The 17723-nt window shown below is 36.6% G+C and overlaps 1 protein-coding gene and 1 long non-coding RNA gene across 3 annotated transcripts in view; one reads left to right on the forward strand and one right to left on the reverse strand.

Annotated features, from left to right (window-relative positions):
* LOC118597913 overlaps positions 1-953 on the forward strand; it is a 2632-nt gene extending 1679 nt beyond the window's left edge. The window contains exon 2 of the long non-coding RNA XR_004946925.1: positions 232-953. This is a non-coding gene — a long non-coding RNA (uncharacterized LOC118597913). The remainder of the gene's footprint in view (positions 1-231) is intronic.
* Positions 1-17723, reverse strand: part of dip2a (disco-interacting protein 2 homolog A) — a 74512-nt gene that overhangs the window by 50300 nt on the left and 6489 nt on the right. The gene's annotated exons all lie outside the window — the stretch shown is intronic.

Raw genomic sequence — 17723 nt, forward strand, 5'->3', positions numbered from 1 at the left:
GCAAATGACTAAAGCATGTGGACAAACCTAGCGGCAGCAAAGTTAAAATGTGAACACAGAATATTTGACAAGCACAAGAAGGTCAAGGTACTTTCCTTATTTGCCATCATGATGTCATCCACTAAAAGAAAAACGAGGAAAAGGTCAGAAGAATGAGGCTACATCAATGAAAGCCAATTAAAGGATTTAGGTGAATGTGTTGACAGAGTGACACTTGAGTGCAGACCCTAGGTTTTTCTTTTTTCTTTTTTTCAAACATCCTCCACTGGAGATACCAGCATGACAAAGTCCTTGGTTTGATCACTCAGCTGATGACAGATACTTCCTCCAGCCCACTGCCTCACAATGATGTTTACAGAGACTGCTTCACAACAACCTCCCAAACAGGCAAAACTAAGTATACATAATTAGGCACAAAAAATCTGCTTCAGTACAGACTTTGCAGCCTGCTTAGCAGCTCTATTTTAAAATAAAATAAATTAGTAGATGACAACCATTAAGTAAAGGGCAACACTTCTGTTTGAGCTTCTCTGCTGCATCTTTTTTTCCCCAAACAATTTACTGTCAAAAGGGTCTAAAACTGGGTGTTCCAGCACCGAAAGTCACTAGGCAGCAGGTTACTTATTAAAGCAAACCAGAAAAAAGGAAGAAACAGCAATAAATAGAAAAAGAGAAGTTGGCACAAAAAAGGAAAGATTATTTAATTTTGGTTGGATTTATTATTAACCTGGACAACTTTAAAACGGTTGAATTTCCTATTAAAGTGGCTCAAGCAATGAGATATAGTGCTAGAGATGGGACGCCAGCCTGTTGGCATTGTCCAAGGTATGTAAAGATCGACGCCACATTGGGATGTTGGAATGGTCTGTAAACAATGAGACATGGGTAAGCAGATATAGTAAAATGAAAATAAAATGCTTAATTTTGGTCAGATTTTAAAATGAAAAAAAAAACTGATATTCACAATAACAAGACTGAGGTCATAGTATTAATGGTATTTGTACAAGGTGCAACAGATGAAAAAACTTTTCAAACTTTTTTATAAATAAATGTTATAATATACGAAATGTAATGCATACTAGATGCATATTTGTGAATGTATTTAAACCTACACACAACAGAAGATTTACACTGATAAACTGTTAAACTCCTCGGTCCATGTTTATAGACAGGTTGGTGGTCAAGATTTTTATCTTCACTGGTGTCTATGGCAGACGGCTGGATGGCTCAGTGGGCTAAGTGTAGGGCTGGCACACAGGAGCCTGGGTTTGATCTCCGGGGTGTCCACAGGGGTGGACCGGGTTGACCCCAGATTGGGTCCCTAGGCAAGACCCTTGACGCTGCTGCCTAACTGGGTCCCAAATACAGGGTTGCGTCAGGAAGGGCATCCGGCGTAAATACTTTGCCAAATCACTGATGCGAAATAGTGGGTACTGTTTCGCTGTGGCGACCCCGAAAAGGATAAGCCGAAAGGTGAAGAAGGAGGAGGTGTCTATGGCAGACATAAAATCCTGCCCAACTTTGTCATGGGAGGAATCAGACATCAGTATATGGGTGAGGTCATCTGGGCCCCATAATATAGCACAAGGGTTAAAATACTCAGTGGGCAGGGCGTATCGAGCCGGTCGCGATGCACCTCCGCGGGACAAATACACAAGTGGATCCCACTCAGTCTCCATCAGAAGGATTCAGGAACTCGTGCGACACCGGGCAGGCAGTTTTCTGTTCTCCACATGTCCCTGTCCACCCACCGAATGAGAGTTCAACTCTGAGCTCTTCCCTATTCACTTCCTGCTACTGAGGAAATCCTGGTTAGGTTCTTTTCCTTGATATCCTTACCAGTAGGTCGTCTGGTTTGATCTGAGGTTGAACACACATGCATGGTCATCCTCTATAGAACAAAAAAGATTGGTGGTCCTGCCAAAAAATGTGGAAATAGTGCAAAGTCTAAAGCTACTATTAACTTTGAATAACAAGATTGGCTGACAGTAATAATTTACTTGTGCACAAACAAGAATGTGAAAAGTCACATTCTTGTTTTGCAGCTCTGTTGGTGCAATTGTAACACATTAGCAAACAGGCATCTATACCATTCCATTATGGCGTCCAACTTTGCATTTGCAACAAGCCAGCATATATACGATTTATTTGTATTGGTTGTCTTTGGTATCTTTTTGCTAAATTAACTGGGTTTGCTATTCATAAGAAAGAAAAATCAATGATTGAGCGGCTCTTCATCTGTGAATAAAAGATTTGATCACAGCAGAAATTATCTATTTTTCCTAGATGCTCTAGATCTCCTGGTAATAATCTCTTTGATTATTAATCACTCCTCCACAAATATTTTATTTTAAAAAACTAGAAAAAAAAACTTCAAAAGAGTAAAACTAATCTTCCAAAATGTATCAGAATACATCAACTTGAGTTTAATATAAGGACGAACATTCCTTAAAATAAATGATCTAAAAGCTGAGTCATAGCTTATCAGGTTTGCCAAAGACAGATGACTATGTGGATAAGATGGAGGTTATAATTTGAGAAAGTCAAACCACACCACTCTCTTCTGCAGGCAGGCTGCCCAGTTCCTGGAGAGGAACACACTGACCAATGCACTGACTTGCAGCCGTGTTTGGATTGCTAACACAACACAAATGAAAATCGACAATCAGAAAACAATTATTACCCTCTTTAATTTTGATGTTCAGGCATGCTGAACATTAAAAAGGATTTTCTAGGGATACGGGAGACCAGTTTTTTTAAACCAAATAAATGTCATCAACTAACATAGATGCTGTGCTGCATGTTCCATTAATGGAGTAAAGCTTCTCAAAGCGCTCAAATTGCCAAAATTAGCTGAGAACAAGAGTAAAAGTGGAGTGCTGCCGTTGTCCCCTGTGACTTGACGGTTCATTACATTAAGTGGTCAACAAGGGACTGAAAATACTTTGCAATGAAATGTTGCAGAGTATACTTTGCCAACCACAATGCTGCACAACGTCTGCCTTAAACGAGACCTTAATTAGTGAGTGCATGACTGAAACTGCACAACTTTCTTGAATACTGACTTCACTGCAGACACCACCACGTTACACATTTATTACACAATCTATGATTTTGCCAAGATGATAAACCCCAATCAATATAAACAAGAGGTTTCAGTCTAACCTCAGATTTCTTATTGTTTTTCTTCAACAAGTAAAAAAAAAGACAAGAATAAAATACAACATCTAAATATTAAAATGCTACCAGAGACCTAATCAAATGTGCTGATGGCAACAATGAGCACACTCCCCAAGTATGTTGTATCATCTTAATTCTTTCTTGCAGAGTTTATCCTGCTGGCTAATCTCATGCTTGTATGGAAAACTCTGTTTTTGTATAATCAAGTCATTTAAGATGGAGTTATTGCTTCAATGACTTTCCTCAATAGTGCTGTCATTACAGGACAGTAGATTTATGAGTGTTTGCTCAGTGTACACAGCATTTCATTGTGTCTCCACTATCCATAAGGTTCCACACCTCAAGAACTTAAAGTCAGTATTTAAACTTCATTTTTTTCTTGACTTTTTTCTGTAGTTTTGATTTTTTTTGTCTATTGTCTATAAGAATGATTATGTGTGAGAGCCGAGCCGACAGGATTTACCTGTTGAATTCACTCCGATCCTTTTTTGATCTATTGTAAAGCTTTCCCAGTGGGTTTTTAATCATGAATATATTATAAACCAAAATCTAAAAACCTGTGATGTTTTCTAGCACATAGTATCTCCAAAGTGGCAGGAGTGCATTAGAATTCGCCACTAAGATGTGGGCGGGACTGCTGATGTGGAGTAAACCCACCCCCTTCCCATCATCCATCTGTTATATGCCCACCCACTAGCTTACAGCCCCTCACAACCCCAACCTAACATTACTGGTGCAACAAAAATGGCGAGTAATATTGTAGCTGTACAGTTTTGAGCCAGATGCCAGATCAGAGGAGGAAAACAGACGTTCATGGATCTATTCGTCTACAAGTGGAAGCATCAGAATGGAGCAGAGCAAAGAGATTGCGACCTGCTCATTGTATTTTCTACATCACAAATACGCTCTTTTTCAAGTGGAATTTTTCATCTGGTTCTAATTCTCATCTATTTGAATGAAGAAATACTCAGAAATTCAATTTTGTGCTTAATTTTCTTTTTGTGTCCTCCATCATGAAAAAAAATGCAACAGAAGCCAATTAGATTTAAAACTAATTTATATAAAGGTTTTTGGTGTTTTTCTTTTTTACATGTTCTTTATGGCATTTCTTTAATGATGGAGGACACAGAAATACATTTACGTTAAAAAAATTGCACTTCTCAGTATTTCTTCATTCAAATTGTTGTCAACATGGATCAGATAAAACAATTTTATAAATATATAAATAAAGAGAGAGATATAGAGTAAAATTTAGTTAAAAAAAATGTTAGAAAAATGTTTTTATTAATCTTTTGCAAAAAATAGAAGCACCTAGAAAACAGAGAAAAACTGGGTAGCGATCTTAAGATGGACTCTTTAATAGCTCAGATTTTATAATTTCCAGTCTTTTATGATGGTGATGAGAATACAACAAATCAGTCTGACTGACAGCTGTGATCCATTAGTGTCTCAATATTAGGTTGACATAATTCTAGTAACCAACCAGAACATTTCTCACTTTCTTAACCACTGTTCTGACCGCTTTTCTTCCCGCTGTGACTCCTTTCACAACCACGACTCACCTTCACAACAAACTCCCATGGAGATGATGCACTGCTACCAATTTACTGTTTTGATGAGTCAAAGTTAAATTTTAAGAATGCAATTAATGGTTATTGACTTCTCCCTGAATCATTCAGTAAAATACAAAAATGAGAAAAGCAAATGACAGTCTTTTATGAGAAAACTAATAAGATGCTGACATCATTCCCTCTAGTATAATCTTCACTCTAAACACACACTCCTGCTTTTTTACTTCAGTTTTTATATCTTATTAATACTCCTTCTGTCCTCTTTTTTACTACTCATTCCATGTTCTTATCAGCGTAAATTCCTGATCCAGCAAAACAAATACAAACAACAGTTATTATAGCCATACTTTCAGTCTTGGTTCCTTTTGAGCATTGCTGCATCACTTCTCTGCTTTTTCACTTATAAGGAGCCAGTAAAACATTACAAGGTACCCCTATAGTCTTTAAATATTCAACAGGCGTTAGACATTTTTGAGCCAAAAGGAATTAAAAGAGCAGTGTGAGTTTTAGGGGAATGCAAAATGAGGCTGAGTTCCTTCTGGGAATTTTTGTTTCAGTTGGTTTTATGACTCATTTGGTTATTTTAATGAGTCTTCGTAACCCAAAGACCCGGGCCGGCACTGATCTCTGCTCGACTTACTCTGACTACAGAGGGAGGAAAGAAGTAATCTTTCATTTGGTCGAGACTGTTCGTATCCGTCCATGTATAGAAGAAACTTCACTTCTTGGTTAGTCTTTTGTGATTTATTTAGAAATCTCTCACAAATCTAATTAAAAGTTTTTTTTCCAATTTCCAGAAATGTTCAGCGTAATCCTTATAAAGGTTTCTTTGCAACTTAAAAAGAGGTGAAGAAAAATGTCTAATAATATCAGATTGAGAAATCGGATTATTATTCTAGCTTTACATGTGTTTCTGTACTTAATAACACTGTCACATAGCTGCAATTGTCTTTTCCTGAAAATCATTCACCCTTTATTTTCCCTCCACCATCCTCTCCTATGGATTGTTTAAGTCTTCTCTTTTTTTCATCCTCCAGCTCGGAGATTGAAGTTCTCTCAACTGAGACCTCTGAAACCTCAAGGATTAGAGTCAGTGGTCAAACTCCAGACAGAGCCTCTCAGTGAGGAATCTGACAGGCAAAGACACAAACCCAAACAAAAAAGTACATTCTTGGTTGAGGTGAGCTGAGGATAGAGCAGAACAAAGAGATCGAGAGATAACAGACAGGCTCCTGACCGCCGAACGCCAGTAATGCAGCACAAGTGTTTAAAAACTTAAAGACCCACAACAATGAAAACAGTGTGTTTTTGGTCATGTTCTTGTAGCATTTTTTCTGTGATGGAGGACATATTACAAAATGATAATTAAAACTGTATTTCTGAGTATTTCTTTATTCTAATCATGATGAAAGTCAATGAAAAAAGGCTGTTTAAAAAAGCTATGGAAATTAAAATGGGAGAAAAGTCTTCCAGCTTCACTCATTCTGATTAGGGACGAACAATACATCGGTGCCAGTATCAGTATAGGCCGATATTTGCATAATTTGAGTTTATCTGCATCAGACCGATACTAAAAATATCCACTAATATTCTTCTGACTGTTTTCAGATACAATTTATTTTTTACATGGATACTTATTCCTAATAGATTCTTGGCACTTGGAAGCTTAAGTCATAGTCAGTAATTATTCTGAGTTTTTTTCATGTATATTTCATATTAAATAGGGATACATGTTTCTTATAAATCCCTGGCAATACAAAGCTTACTATTTACAGCTACGTCTAATACTCAGTAAATAATCTGAATGCTTTCAGATATATTATCAAAGTTTCAAAGTGATATTTGTTCCTATGAGATCCCTTCCTGTATGATAAAAAAGGTCAAGTATAATGTGATTGCATAGTAAAAGAAAAGTTATGCATTTTTTATAAAGAAACAAGAAGCAAATCTAAACTTGGTGTCATTGTAGACACTTAAATATTGGCATTTGTGAATATCGACTATCAGTCACAGTTACAGGGGAAATATCGGTTATATGTATCAGCCAAAAAATATATCGTCCAATCCCTATTCTGATGCATCCACTTGCAGACAAATAGATACATTTATGTCTTAATTTTCCTCATCTGACTCAAAACGGCTGGATATCTCCCATATTTCTCGCCCTTTTTGTTGCACCACTAATGTCATATTGGAGTTGCAAGGGGCTGTTGGCTAGTGGAAGAGAGTGTAAACAAAGGGATGATAGGATATCACTGGAGGCTTACTTCCGCACCAATAGCCCTGCCCACAACTAAAGAACTCCTGCTGCTCTGCAGAAACTATTTCTTAGAAAATGACGCAGGGTTATTATTTTTTATTTGGCCTAAAAATGACACAATCATGATTAAAAGGACCACTGGGGGCACTTTTACAATTGATCAATAAGATGAACACAGTGAATCTTTAAGAAGACAGACTGCTAAATTTTATTTTGAGAACACGCTTACTACATGTGGGAAAAATGTTAGATTTTACCTCAGCAAACAAAACACCAGCAGCCTTAAGCTGGATACCCAGATCAGCTTCTAGAGTCTTTGACAGTTTTTATTGCTCCATTGGGAAAATGAATGATTTGCTAGTTTCTTCAATACATCAAAGGTCTGGCAGGCCCTCAGAGCAAGAACAGACTGAACTTTTTATCTCAGACATTTAGCCGATCAAGACGAAAGTCATCTACTGTGACATTATTGACAGGGTTTTTCTTGGTAGCATCAGACACCTGAAAATCCAAACTACTAAAGGCCACTCTGTTTGTGGAATACGTAGGCATACTTTTCTTTTCACTTTACTTTATGCATCAGTGCTGGAGAATATACTCACAATCAGACTTAAACCTGCTTGAAGTAAAAGACGGCGGAAGATTACTGCATATAAAAAGCTTTTTAAGGATTAGGAAAAAATGCCAAGACAATTAGGCAACACTTCCACAAACACCCTGGAATTGTGAGAGCTGCTCTCACATGGTAAACAATGCAAGGGTGTGCTAACCACCTTAAAACCCTCCATGTTTGGGATTATTGGTCATTCTTTAGGATCTAGGCAAAGGATTTTTGTGCAGAACACAGGAATGCATAAACTTCTGAACCAGGGTAATAAAACAAACATTTCTAAAGCATTAATTGAATAAATACCAGGCAGAAAAAGCAGATAAAATGTCCCGTATTTAATGAACCAGTATCAGGTTTCTTAGGGGGGGTTTAACTTAGGAGCTGATGCTTAAAAACTTAGGTGGGATTGATTCCAAAAACAACAACAAACTTTTGTCCTGCCAAAGTCTTGCAACAGCATTTTTCGCTAAGTAAAGCAGTCGGGGCTTAAACCCTCCACCATCCCTTGCAAAACAGAAAAAAAGAACATGAATAAACAGTTGTTTCCAAAGAGACACAGACGGGGCAGCCAGTGCAGGGTCTGCTTTTCCACTTATCCCCGCACATAACCCAGAGGCCAAACTGAGCCTAAATCAACCAGAGTGACATCAAAGAAGAATGGAGGGTTATCTATGTGCATTTAGGTGTGAACATACTATTCATTTGCAAGCTTGCAAATGAGGATCTAAGAAAGCAAAGGCACTCCCATAGAGCCAACCACTCAGTCAGCAGCAGAAGCACATGATCCTCGTCCAGTGGTCGGTTCCTTTAGCACCAAAAAGAATGTGCAGACTTATGACGCTCAGCTAAATCCCAGTTTACCTTGTGTCACAGTTAAAGTTTGAGTGGAAAGCATTCAGTCGCTAGATTTCTCAAATGATAAATTTCTAATAAAAACAGAAACTATATGTCCCTTAAAAAAGAAAGATGAAACATAAACATCAAATAAAAACAATAAGTAAAATCAGTAAAGACCTGCTCTGATAAAAATCGTGTTTTAAAATGTTCTTGTGGCATTTTTGTGATGAAGGAGGACACAAAGAAAATTAAGTTTAAATTGCATTTCTGAGTATTTCTTTATTCAAATAGTTGTGTATTAGGAGCAGATGAAAAAATGCTGCAGAAAATACAAGAGAAAATAGACAACTAGATCCATGTCTTTAGCCTTGTTTCCACTGAGTAGTCCAGTACGGTACGGTAAGGAGTGGTATGGTCCAGTTAATTCTGGTGAGCGTTTCCACCCAGTTAAGCCTCGCTTCGACTGAGCGGTTAGTTTTCACGGTACATACGTGGTGTAGATCGCTAGCATGTCATTGTAGTGCGACGACAAGAAAAGCAACAACCACCGAGGTCATCCAGTAGCTTGTCATTTTATTGCTTTACTTCTGTTACATCCTGTATATCAGGAATTTAATGTTGTTTGAAAGAAGATTGCAGGCGGCTAAGATGAATACCGCCATTGGAAACGTGAGCTCAAATGAGTACTAAATTGGTGCTTTCTAATGTCGTCATCACTTTCTGCCAATCAACGGGTGGCTACAGCGGCTCCGCCCCAACTGTTCCATTCTACTTTTCAATGCACCTACAAGCGATGGGGGCCCTCGAGAGGTATGGGTCAATACTGTTTAATAGGTAAATTTTACAATGGAAACGCTTAAAATACCAGACCGTACCGGACATCTCAGTATAAACAAGGCTTTTGTTTTCGTAGTCCGAGCTGGCATCTGGTTCAAAACTACACGGCTGGATAGTTCCAATATTGCTCTGCATTTTTGTTTTACCAGTAATGTTATGGTGGTGGTGTGAGGGGCTTTAAAAACAGATCAAAAGATGATCAAAGTGGGACTCCTCCTGGAGTATTAAACCTTTATAAAGCGATAATCCATAGAATTTATTCCGACTTTACAACTAATCTAGTTTAAGAAGTACAACACAAAGATCAAATCATCCAGGGTTTAAGTAATGAGAGCACCAAATGCTATAAAAAAACATGTTGTATCATGGAGAGGGAGTTTCATCTCGGCTGTTGCTGTGGCAACCAAGTAAGATTTTTTTTTTATTTTTCACCCGTGTAAAAAACTAGGTACAATTCAAATACATCACTGCTGCTTCTCTGGGTAGCTGTGTTCATGCACCTCGCTGTTGTGTGTATTAATAAAACTGGTATAAAGGCAAAAGAAGCAGAAGAGTGCGTACATACTCTGACTTTGTCAGAGATACTCCAGCTGTTTCTGTGTCAAGAAGAAGACTAGATGCAGACCCTGATATTTCTTCCACTCCTCCTGCCTTGATTGTTTTCTTTCCTCCATCAGCCAACCCTTTGGGCTTAGACATGTAAATACAACTCCCTTTATAGCTCCAACTTGGAAGAACTGGATTTAATCCTGGAAAACAAGACCAAACTGCATGTGAAGACCTCGCCTGAAATCTCTCTTTAAAAGGAAACTGCTTCCTCTAACAGATTATATTTTATTATAATTTCAAGAGCTTTGAACTCATAAAAACCACAAAGCCTTTACAAATAAGAGCCTCATACTCTTCATATGTAACAATTATATAAGAGCTCATGATAAACTCAACACCTTGAGTAGAAAAGGCAGACGAGTGAAAAGTTGTCTATTTTTAACTCCATTATTCCTGCTTAAAGTAAAGTCACCTGGGTGTCTCTGAGTACTGAGGTTTGCTAAAGATAGCCACAGTCTGACGTTGATCACAACAAAATCGAATTCAGTTTCTTCATAAATTAGATAACATGAAAGGGAGAAGGCAAAAATTGAGTCACGGGCTTCCCTCTTTATTTCAGACTATGAGTCTTTTCCACTTACACGTCTCACTAATGAGCGGCTATCGAGCTGGACCTCAAAAAGGAAGTTCACACGATTGTGTCATCTGATTTCCTAATGATAGTCATGCAGGAGTCAGCATGTGCTGCATAGATGAGGTCGCAGAAGTTACATTCTGACAGAGGCAACTCGTGAAACACCAGAATCCACTGTGGCTTTGATTACTAAAGATAATGGAAATGTTAACTTGGTCTATGAAAGACAAGGGTTATGCTCGAATTTCCTCACGTAGTTTACTATATATCTAGAATTCCAAAATCCAGTGTTCTGGAAATTTCCCAGAGGTCTCTGTCAAACACTAATGTGCATTGATGCTCATTGGATTGGTGAATAAAAACCACAATCCATTACATTTGAACAACTAGTTATTTTTAATTTAAACTTACTTTAATAAATCCGTCAAGTTTTCATTATCAGAACACAGTGGATTCCTAAATCTTTAAAATATTCATATTTATTAGGTACAGAAGAAAAGTAGCCTTGCGCCGATGCGCAGCACTTTTCAGTAGTTCAGTGCTTACGCAATTAATCAGCTGATTCAGTCGACAAAAAAAAAAGTTTTTGTGCCGTTATGCTAAGATTAGTTAATCCCATAATAATAGAAAAATAAACTGAAAAAAGGACTGAGAGACACTTGAGCAAACGTCAACTATAAACACTGAATACATAAAATTTTATAAGACTGTAAAAGTAAAATATTCTTTGTCGAGTCAAATCTTTGGTTTTCTCTTCCTAATAGAAAAGCCATATGTACAATGAAAGGTTTTTTAGATGGCCTCACGCCTTTATAATAAATGCTATTTTTCACCAGTGAAAGAAGTGGACTAATGACAATAGCAGAAACATGAGAAAAGACTTCTGAGATTTGCCAGCAGAGCTTCAGCCGTCAACACGGGGCACATCACATGCACAGTATGTGACCACAGACATAAACATCCCCCACAGGCTACCGAGTCCTGCAACCTCAATGTCAAGAATGCTGTGAGTAAGAGCACAAAGTCGTGACGTGGGAGTGCAAATGGGTGCGTGTGTGTGTTATTAGATTACTGGTCATCCTAGAGCTGCATCTGAGCTATTGTTCACCCAAAAGTGCCTGGGATGCCACAGGACACACACGGTGAAAGGGTGATACACAATCACCAAGGTGAGCCAACAAGCAGCAAAACTGGTTCTCTTATTTTCGGCACTTGAAGGGTTATAAAACAGCATTAACAGTAAAATTACAGGAATAAAACATAAAACAGCATTAAACTTCCTGTTGGTAGTGCATTATTGTGAAAACCTATGAGTAATACCATTAAATTAGGATCTAATATGAATTTAAGACTGTTTTTATCCATAGCCATTACAAAAAATTGACTATTTGAGAAACTACAACGAATTAAATTAAAAAAAACATTTTAAGAAATCTGGTTGTTGAATAAAATAAACTCCATGACTTTGTTGTAATCCAAAAGAATATAATTTAAGAATACTGAGAGTACGAAGGAATATTAGGGCCAGTTTACAAACAAAAAAATGTTATTGTTGTATATGTTAATGTTAATTACAGCTTTAAATCTCGTACATTTATGAGAAAAAGTCAAAATTGATAAATCACGAGAATAAAGTTGAATATTTTAGACAGTTAAGGTAAATTTATGACTTCTTTTTTTCCACGTAAATTTACAACTTTTAATCTTGTAAATTTACGAGATTAAAAGTAATACATTTACAAGATTTAAAGTAGTAAATTTAAGAGAGAAACTCATAACATACTTTTTTGGTGGCCTTAATACTCCTTCAGTGAAAAAAAGACAAAAAATATATATGATAAATGATTGTGTCATCTAACAACAGGTAGTGTCAGAACAACAGGTAGATGTGTCAGTTAATTCCTCTTCTAATGTCCACTTTTTTTACCTTTTTTCTTCTGAATTTTAGTTTATTTTTTATAATCTTGTAATAAATTGTTGTCAAGACTTTTTAGCAATAATCCAACAACACCCCCTTTAAATCTTCAACTCTAATGCAAATTTAAAGAAACAAATACTGATGTTTTTCCAGTAGCCACAGGCTGATTTCATAGTAATTTTCTGTCCACTCCAATGTTAAAAGTTCAACTTTTTCATTTTGTTTTCTTTTTTTTCTTTTTGTATTAATTATGACAACTGTAATACGTTGGTTTGATCTTACTAAAGTACTAATTTGTCCCCAGTTTAGGAATGTTTTCTTTTGGTTGGAGGAAAATAAGTGACCCTGGGAGTTCAGCTGACAAAACTCACTTTATTTTGTCTAGTCCATTTGCAGTTTCCCAAAATTGTTCAGTTGGGTGGAGTAAAATTCAGTCAACATGCCCGACCCACAAAAGGCTTCTTTTTTGCCCTGTGATATTGTCAAAGTATGACACATGGAGAGAAAATAAAACTGTTGGAGATCTACAATTGTGCTAATTTAATTTTAAAAGCATTTCAGAAGATAAAATAACTGTATAGTTCTTATGTATGAGAAGTGTAGTAGTAGTACTGTGCACTGTTTGGGCAAACACTGATTTGTGAAATCCAGTTTAAATTGTTTTTCTGACTTTTTTATATAATTGAAGGCTTAATAAAAAGTAAAAAGGGGGTAGAAAGCATTACAAAGTGTCATAACATTTTGAGAAAAAAAATGAAAACATAAGCAGGCAGTGTGACAGAAAAAAATATTTTTCAATCAAATAAAACATTTTAAAACTAAATGGAAAAAAGTCATACTTAAAAGAAAAAAATCTCACATGCTTTAAAAATACAAAAAAAAGAAAAAAAAGAAAAAAACATTTTAGTTTTTATTGAAGTGATCTACAGGCGAATGCCTCAAGGAATCAGAGACTAATGGTTAAGAAGAAGAGAAATATGCCCACAGTTTGGCAGTTACGCCTCGAGAGATCTAAAGTCTCGACTTGCCTCGGCTTAGCATCTCTTCTTTCTTGCTGCTAGCTAACAGCATGTGCACAACAGAGAATGCTCAGGAGAGAAAAGAAGCACGGCTCACCTAAAACTGCTTGCCAGCACACAGGCTGAAAAGACATTTTCTGTTTTGTGGGGTTGAACCCACTAGGTTAAATATTACATCAAAGGGGGGGAACGTGCATTTGAATTCACAATAATAAAAAGCAGAAACAATGTTGAGGGGAGTAAAGGTGAGGGGAGAATTTGGCCTTGGTTTTTAAGTCCAAGTAAGGCAAATTTTCAAACAGATGGTGTCTTGAGAGTATACCGGTATGCTTCTTTAAAATCTACGTGATGCTGACAGTCATGCTGACAGAAGCATTTTTGGCTTAAAGGGCCTATATCATACTAAACTATACCCATAAATATGATAATATACTGTATAACATTTGGCACACTAAAGAACACATTTTAATGAATTAGTGAATTGAGCTATTTTAGCTTTTTTTTTCCTTCCCAGAAGTAAGATGACTCTTGTGGTTGCCTCCCATTTCATGACATCAGCTTAGAGCTGGCCTCAGCAGTGTGACTCCTTTTCGCCCACGAAAAAAAAAAAACTACATTTGAAACTTTTGCAAAGATGAGTGTATATTGTGCATATAAAATAAATGCGTTTTGCAGATCACCACTAGATCTACGGAAAAATTGGGAGTTTGTTTTAGCTTGGGGGCGGTGCTGGAAGCACTAACCCTTCCTGAAAGGGGCTGTTCCCACTTTGTGACCTCATAGTGACGAAAAAGAGGGCCTGCTCCTTTTGTGAATTGAGAAGGGCTGGTGCTCAGAAAGTAGGGTTTTAGAGGAATGCTGAGAGTTAAGCTACTGAAGTAAAATACCGCATTATTGTTTGTCATGAGGAATTAACATTATAAAACATTCAAAAGTTCAAAAAATGTGGATTTTGCAAGATTTAGGCACTTTAAGATGTCTGGATTATTTAAAAAAATGCAGGTTTTCCATTTTGTTCTTTATTTTTCTGCTTTTTAACAATACAGTTAAATTATTTCAAGAGTGCATTTAGACTTTTACATTTTAAGCTACGTTCACATCACCCTCTGTAATGCGAGTTTGTAACAAAAAGTCTACGTAAGCACGCATTTCAGGCTTCAGCGTTCAAAACTATCAGGTAGCTATGCAAGTTTTTAACTTTAGCCAATCATTTGGCAGTGACATTTGAATATGCTTCATCTGATGACCCTGACAACATCTGATTTTTGTCTTCAAAAAAAGATAAACCAAAGAAGCTCTCCTGAAATCATGGTAATCCATATCCACTATTGCAAGAAAGCTAGCAATGAACCGAACCATATCATACACAATTTGTGAGATTTGCACCACTTTAACATTTTCCAATAATCTCCTTTAAACTGTAGGTGGCAGAAATGTACTAGTAAACAGAAGAAAATAAAAAAAGAAGTAGCCCCTCCCTACTTGTCCAGTGTGAACACCATGGGCTAAAGGCACATTCAAGAACTCGCTGAATGCTCGGTGTGTTTGTAACTTCTGCTGTAATTATGTGTTATTTTCATTCATCTGAACAGGCCTGAAATCTGCCAGTTAGTATGATTCACAAACAGAAAACCAGTCCTCACAGACCAAATTACATTACTAATAATCTTATTTTATTCAACCCTAAAATGTGTTTTTATCCTTAAGATCTGGCCGGATGACTCATTTTGCTTTTTCTCCCTTACTCGGGCTTGGAGATGGTGTTTTCTTATTTCCAGCATGAAAAATTCCTCTTCTGCAATGATGGAAATGAAAAAGAAAGTTCAAAGGTCAACATTCCAAATGCTTTCTTTGTTTTTCACCAGGAATGTTCCCAATGCAGCCTACATTCATCTTTGATCACCACATAGATCTTGAACCAAAAAAATAAGCATTTAAATGATGTCATTTCTTTGAACTGTTGTTGTTCTCAGTGGAGTTCTTTCCATCTTCAGATATCATGAGTCAGTGTTTCTCTTTGAGCCTCAAACACAGCAACTCGTCGCTCCTACAGAAAAATGCATTTTTGAAGTGAATTCCTCCATAATTTCACAAAAAGCAGCTTTTTGTTTGGGTGAGTTGAGTGGAGTCGGCACAGAGCCACTGCGCCCAGCCGGATGAATCCTGCTGCTCCCTTCACTAGGAAAGGTCATGGGACATCAGTGGGTGCTGATGGCTCCAATGACGGCACAATCAAACAACTAGTCTGAAAAGAATTGCTATCGCAAACGTTGCCATTTAAAAAGAAAAAAAAGGAACTATCCTTGAAAACAATCTCATGACACTCATTGAAGCCACATTGTGTGATAAATCTAACAGATTTAGCCACGACTCTTTAGAGCTTTATTATTCCTCCATGTTTTAAAAAATATCTAGTTTATCAAATATGATGCAGAAACAACTTCAAATATTTTTATCCGGATTTTTTTTTGACAGTTGGTTTTCAAAAAAAAGTGTGGTTGTCAGAGCAGAAGTGTCACACGAAGAAAATTTTGAGATTAAAGAAACATGGAATGATGAAATACTTATTTTACCTTGAGCTTTAAAAAAAAAAAACGTGAAGGATTTCTTTCTGCAAAAGATCACGGCGCTCAGGCTGGCACCTCTGCAAGCATTTCATTTTGCACCTCAACAGCTCTGCAGTTTCAGTGTTGTTAATACTCAAAGTACATTTTTATTTAAAGGAGATAGTCACTTCTGTGGAGGCTTAAGGAAGTAATTAGTCGTTATCAGCTCATTAGAAGTAGCTCCAGTGTTCATCTTGTGAGGGATCAGAGGACAAAGAAGGTGAAAAGGTTGTAATAAAGATTCACTAAAGCCTTGCATGAAATTGTGTCCTTAAAGTTATTTTTTTAGCTCATTGGTTCAGTCTTTCCTAGTGTCTACTGCTTCCCACAGCACATTTCACCTTCACCAGGACAGACTGAGATGCTATAAACATCAAAGCAACTGAATCAACTGTTGTTGAAAATATTCCTAATGTGAGTTTACATAGACAGAATGGGGTTTTATGTCACTGAAGAATAATTAATTGATTCCGTTATATTTTATAAAGTTGTTAATTTGATTCAATGTCCAAACAAATATGATTTGATTAAATATCTATCTGTCAAATTTTGTCTAAAACCAATTTTGTTTGGAAATGAAAAACAGCTTTGGCATAACTAGTGATTTGTACTGAAAAAAGGTCAAACTTCCATCACAGATTATTAATTCTTACAACAAAAAATACTACAAACTCAAACCCTAAAACTCTCAAACCTTTCAAAAATCGCTTAAAGACCCACTCCAATAAAAAGTGCTTTTAACATGATTTTGTGGCATTTTTCTCAGGCTGGAGGACATGTATAAAAAAATAAAGCTTAAATTATTTTTTTTTTCAAATTGTTTTGAGTCAGAAGCAGATGGAAAAATGCAATTGGCTTGTGGCTGTGACATAGAAGCTACAATCAACAAACTTCCTGCTCCGCTCCATTCTGATACATCCACTTGCGGACAAATAGATCCATGAACGTCTTCATTTTCTTTGTCTGAGCTGGAATCAGGCTAAAAACTGTGCGGCTGGATAGCTCCAATATTGCTCGTAGAGTGTAAATACATGGATGATGGGAAAGCCCTAAAGAGGAGTAGATGAGGATTAAGATTAAGAAGGCTGATTTTTTTTAATGCAAACAAAACAAGTTTGCTTTCCAGTTTGGAAAAAATATTTAAAAACTATACTTAATGAATTGCCCTCTGGGACCAATAAAGTTTTCTGATTCTGATTCTTAGCAAGGTCTGACCAATACAACGTCCTAATTTTTGCTTCTGAATTTTTGTGTCTTCTCATGATCTAAAGAACCCATTTTTTCATACAAAATACAACAATACAAGAAGGGGAAATAGCACAAAACTCCTACTGACTGAGTATTTGTTTGTGGTTAAATCAGCTGATTTGAAAATGTTTGTGCTAACACAAAAGTCAGGAAAAAAAAAACCTCAGGTCACCTGGTGTTTTTCATCGATGTCTAAAACCCCTCTGACATCTTTTTAAATGAATAAATGTATATAATCTGAATACATTTATTATTCAGAAGATCTTATCAAACATAACATAAGGTTCTGGTTTTGTTGTTTTTCATAAAAAAAAGAAGAAAATTGACTTTAATCACAATAACTATAAAAAAAACAAACTATAAGGTCACTGCTAAATCAAAGTAAGCTGGTGAAATTTCAACAATATGGACTCTTCTAACAAAAAGACGGCATATATATTTTAGATACTGCTTT

The sequence above is a fragment of the Oryzias melastigma genome, linkage group LG21 (assembly GCF_002922805.2).
Source record: "Oryzias melastigma strain HK-1 linkage group LG21, ASM292280v2, whole genome shotgun sequence".
In the NCBI taxonomy this organism is placed as follows: domain Eukaryota; kingdom Metazoa; phylum Chordata; class Actinopteri; order Beloniformes; family Adrianichthyidae; genus Oryzias; species Oryzias melastigma.